Source organism: Aegilops tauschii, chromosome 2 (assembly GCF_002575655.3).
Source record: "Aegilops tauschii subsp. strangulata cultivar AL8/78 chromosome 2, Aet v6.0, whole genome shotgun sequence".
Lineage (NCBI taxonomy): Eukaryota > Viridiplantae > Streptophyta > Magnoliopsida > Poales > Poaceae > Aegilops > Aegilops tauschii.
In genome coordinates, this window is record NC_053036.3 from 24,504,794 (window position 1) to 24,510,793 (window position 6,000).

Sequence of the window (6,000 nt, forward strand, 5' to 3'; positions counted from 1 at the left end):
CTCGTCCGAAACCCTGATACTCCGAAAGAGATTGTCCAGTTTGTACACGAGGTGCGTCCAGTTTTCGCCGTGATCCTCTATACTCTTTTGCACTTGCTATGCGGGTGAAATGATGATACCGTGCCAAGTTCCAACATTTTCAAGGTTCATTTTGTAGTGATTTTCAATTTCACCGTCATTTAGCTCTCTAAACAAATCGGTAAATGACTAAAAAACAGCAAGTGATGTCAGAACGTGTTGGAATTTGATGACGTCGCTTTGAACGATGCATACTGAACGCAAAAATAGGCTGGAGTTCAAATAAGTTTAAAAAACATTGAAGTGCCCGTGTAACAGATGAGTTCTCGTCCGAAACCTGATACTCTGAAAGAGATTGTCCAGTTTGTACACGAGGTGCGTCTAGTTTTCGCCGTGACCCTCTCTACTCTTTTGCTCATGCTATGCGGGTGAAATGATGATACAATGCCAAGTTCCAACATTTTCAGAGTTCATTTTGTAGTGGATTTCAATTTCATCGTCATTTAGCTCTCTAAACAAATCGGTAAATGACTGAAAAACAGCAAATGATGCCAGAACGTGTTGGAAATTGATGACGTCGCTTTGAATGATGCATACTGAACGCAAAATAGGCTGGAGTTCAAATAAGTTTAAAAAAACATTGAAGTGCCCGTGTAACAGATGAGTTCTCGTCCCAAACCCTGATACTACGAAAGAGATTGTCCAGTTTGTACACGAGGTGCGTCCAGTTTTCGGCGTGACCCTCTCTCCTCTTTTGCACATGCTATGCGGGTGAAATGACGATACCATGCCAAGTTCCAACATTTTCAGAGTTCATTTTGTAGTGATTTTCAATTTCACCGTCATTTAGCTCTCTAAACAAATCGGTAAATGACTAAAAACAGCAAATGATGTCAAAACATGTTGGAAATTGATGAAGTCGCTTTGACTGATGCATACTAAACGCAAAAATAGGCTGGATTTCAAATCAGTTTAAAAAACATTGAAGTGCCCATGTAACAGATGAGTTCTCGTCCGAAACCCTGATACTCCGAAAGAGATTGTCCAGTTTGTACACGAGGTGCGCCCAGTTTTCGCCGTGACCCTCTCTACCCTTTTGCACATGCTATAGGGGTGAAATGATGATACCATGCCAAGTTCCAACATTTCCAGAGTTCATCTTGTAGTGATTTTCAATTTCACCGTCATTTAGCTCTCTAAACAAATCGGTAAATGACTGAAAAACAACAAATGATTTCAGAACGTGTTGGAAATTGATGACGTTGCTTTGAATGATGCATACTGAACGCAAAAATAGGCTGGAGTTCAAATAAGTTTAAAAAACATTGAAGTGCCCGTGTAACAGATGAGTTCTCGTCCGAAACCCTGATACTCCGAAAGAGATTATCCAGTTTGTACACGAGGTGCGTCCAGTTTTCGGCGTGACCCTCTATACTCTTTTGCACATGCTATGCGGGTGAAATGATGCTACCGTGCCAAGTTCCAACATTTTCAGAGTTCATTTTGTAGTGATTTTCAATTTCACCGTCATTTAGCTCTCTAAACAAATTAGTAAATGACTAAAAAACAGCAAGTGATGTCAGAACGTGTTGGAATTTGATGACGTCGCTTTGAACGATGCATACTGAACGCAAAAATAGGCTGGAGTTCAAATAAGTTTAAAAAACATTGAAGTGCCCGTGTAACAGATGAGTTCTCGTCCGAAACCTGATACTCTGAAAGAGATTGTCCAGTTTGTACACGAGGTGCGTTCAGTTTTCGCCGTGACCCTCTCTACTCTTTTGCACATGCTATGCGGGTGAAATGATGATACCATGCCAAGTTCCAACATTTCCAGAGTTCATTTTGTAGTGGATTTCAATTTCACCGTCATTTAGCTCTCTAAACAAATCGGTAAATGACTGAAAAACAGCAAATGATGTCAGAACGTGTTGGAAATTGATGACGTCGCTTTGAATGATGCATACTGAACGCAAAAATAGGCTGGAGTTCAAATAAGTTTAAAAAACATTGAAGTGCCCGTGTAACAGATGAGTTCTCGTCCGAAACCCTGATACTCCGAAAGAGATTGTCCAGTTTGTACACGAGGTGCGTCCAGTTTTCGGCGTGATCCTCTATACTCTTTTGCACTTGCTATGCGGGTGAAATGATGATACCGTGCCAAGTTCCAACATTTTCAAGGTTCATTTTGTAGTGATTTTCAATTTCACCGTCATTTAGCTCTCTAAACAAATCGGTAAATGACTAAAAAACAGCAAGTGATGTCAGAACGTGTTGGAATTTGATGACGTCGCTTTGAACGATGCATACTGAACGCAAAAATAGGCTGGAGTTCAAATAAGTTTAAAAAACATTGAAGTGCCCGTGTAACAGATGAGTTCTCGTCCGAAACCTGATACTCTGAAAGAGATTGTCCAGTTTGTACACGAGGTGCGTCTAGTTTTCGCCGTGACCCTCTCTACTCTTTTGCTCATGCTATGCGGGTGAAATGATGATACAATGCCAAGTTCCAACATTTTCAGAGTTCATTTTGTAGTGGATTTCAATTTCATCGTCATTTAGCTCTCTAAACAAATCGGTAAATGACTGAAAAACAGCAAATGATGCCAGAACGTGTTGGAAATTGATGACGTCGCTTTGAATGATGCATACTGAACGCAAAATAGGCTGGAGTTCAAATAAGTTTAAAAAAACATTGAAGTGCCCGTGTAACAGATGAGTTCTCGTCCCAAACCCTGATACTACGAAAGAGATTGTCCAGTTTGTACACGAGGTGCGTCCAGTTTTCGGCGTGACCCTCTCTCCTCTTTTGCACATGCTATGCGGGTGAAATGACGATACCATGCCAAGTTCCAACATTTTCAGAGTTCATTTTGTAGTGATTTTCAATTTCACCGTCATTTAGCTCTCTAAACAAATCGGTAAATGACTAAAAACAGCAAATGATGTCAAAACATGTTGGAAATTGATGAAGTCGCTTTGACTGATGCATACTAAACGCAAAAATAGGCTGGATTTCAAATCAGTTTAAAAAACATTGAAGTGCCCATGTAACAGATGAGTTCTCGTCCGAAACCCTGATACTCCGAAAGAGATTGTCCAGTTTGTACACGAGGTGCGCCCAGTTTTCGCCGTGACCCTCTCTACCCTTTTGCACATGCTATAGGGGTGAAATGATGATACCATGCCAAGTTCCAACATTTCCAGAGTTCATCTTGTAGTGATTTTCAATTTCACCGTCATTTAGCTCTCTAAACAAATCGGTAAATGACTGAAAAACAACAAATGATTTCAGAACGTGTTGGAAATTGATGACGTTGCTTTGAATGATGCATACTGAACGCAAAAATAGGCTGGAGTTCAAATAAGTTTAAAAAACATTGAAGTGCCCGTGTAACAGATGAGTTCTCGTCCGAAACCCTGATACTCCGAAAGAGATTATCCAGTTTGTACACGAGGTGCGTCCAGTTTTCGGCGTGACCCTCTATACTCTTTTGCACATGCTATGCGGGTGAAATGATGCTACCGTGCCAAGTTCCCACATTTTCAGAGTTCATTTTGTAGTGATTTTCAATTTCACCGTCATTTAGCTCTCTAAACAAATTAGTAAATGACTAAAAAACAGCAAGTGATGTCAGAACGTGTTGGAATTTGATGACGTCGCTTTGAACGATGCATACTGAACGCAAAAATAGGCTGGAGTTCAAATAAGTTTAAAAAACATTGAAGTGCCCGTGTAACAGATGAGTTCTCGTCCGAAACCTGATACTCTGAAAGAGATTGTCCAGTTTGTACACGAGGTGCGTTCAGTTTTCGCCGTGACCCTCTCTACTCTTTTGCACATGCTATGCGGGTGAAATGATGATACCATGCCAAGTTCCAACATTTCCAGAGTTCATTTTGTAGTGGATTTCAATTTCACCGTCATTTAGCTCTCTAAACAAATCGGTAAATGACTGAAAAACAGCAAATGATGTCAGAACGTGTTGGAAATTGATGACGTCGCTTTGAATGATGCATACTGAACGCAAAAATAGGCTGGAGTTCAAATAAGTTTAAAAAACATTGAAGTGCCCGTGTAACAGATGAGTTCTCGTCCGAAACCCTGATACTCCGAAAGAGATTGTCCAGTTTGTACACGAGGTGCGTCCAGTTTTCGGCGTGATCCTCTATACTCTTTTGCACTTGCTATGCGGGTGAAATGATGATACCGTGCCAAGTTCCAACATTTTCAGGGTTCATTTTGTAGTGATTTTCAATTTCACCGTCATTTAGCTCTCTAAACAAATCGGTAAATGACAAAAAAACAACAAGTGATGTCAAAACGTGTTGGAATTTGATGACGTCGCTTTGAACGATGCATACTGAACGCAAAAATAGGCTGGAGTTCAAATAAGTTTAAAAAACATTGAAGTGCCCATGTAACAGATGAGTTCTCGTCCGAAACCTGATACTCTGAAAGAGATTGTCCAGTTTGTACACGAGGTGCGTCCAGTTTTCGCCGTGACCCTCTCTACTCTTTTGCTCATGCTATGCGGGTGAAATGATGATACAATGCCAAGTTCCAACATTTTCAGAGTTCATTTTGTAGTGGATTTCAATTTCGCCGTCATTTAGCTCTCTAAACAAATCGGTAAATGACTGAAAAACAGCAAATGATGTCAGAACGTGTTGGAAATTGATGACGTCGCTTTGAATGATGCATACTGAACGCAAAATAGGCTGGAGTTCAAATAAGTTTAAAAAAACATTGAAGTGCCCGTGTAACAGATGAGTTCTCGTCCGAAACCCTGATACTACAAAAGAGATTGTCCAGTGTGTACACGAGGTGCGTCCAGTTTTCGGCGTGATCCTCTCTCCTCTTTTGCACATGCTATGCGGGTGAAATGACGATACCATGCCAAGTTCCAACATTTTCAGAGTTCATTTTGTAGTGGATTTCAATTTCACCGTCATTTAGCTCTCTAAACAAATCGGTAAATGACTGAAAAACAGCAAATGATGCCAGAACGTGTTGGAAATTGATGACGTCGCTTTGAATGATGCATACTGAACGCAAAATAGGCTGGAGTTCAAATAAGTTTAAAAAAACATTGAAGTGCCCGTGTAACAGATGAGTTCTCGTCCGAAACCCTGATACTACGAAAGAGATTGTCCAGTTTGTACACGAGGTGCGTCCAGTTTTCGGCGTGACCCTCTCTCCTCTTTTGCACATGCTATGCGGGTGAAATGACGATACCATGCCAAGTTCCAACATTTTCAGAGTTCATTTTGTAGTGATTTTCAATTTCACCGTCATTTAGCTCTCTAAACAAATCGGTAAATGACTAAAAACAGCAAATGATGTCAAAACATGTTGGAAATTGATGAAGTCACTTTGACTGATGCATACTAAACGCAAAAATAGGCTGGAGTTCAAATCAGTTTAAAAAACATTGAAGTGCCCATGTAACAGATGAGTTCTCGTCCGAAACCCTGATACTCCGAAAGAGATTGTCCAGTTTGTACACGAGGTGCGCCCAGTTTTCGCCGTGACCCTCTCTACCCTTTTGCACATGCTATAGGGGTGAAATGATGATACCATGCCAAGTTCCAACATTTCCAGAGTTCATCTTGTAGTGATTTTCAATTTCACCGTCATTTAGCTCTCTAAACAAATCGGTAAATGACTGAAAAACAGCAAATGATGTCAGAACGTGTTGGAAATTGATGACGTTGCTTTGAATGATGCATACTGAACGCAAAAATAGGCTGGAGTTCAAATAAGTTTAAAAAACATTGAAGTGCCCGTGTAACAGATGAGTTCTCGTCCGAAACCCTGATACTCCGAAAGAGATTATCCAGTTTGTACACGAGGTGCGTCCAGTTTTCGGCGTGACCCTCTATACTCTTTTGCACATGCTATGTGGGTGAAATGATGCTACCGTGCCAAGTTCCAACATTTTCAGAGTTCATTTTGTAGTGGATTTCAATTTCACCGTC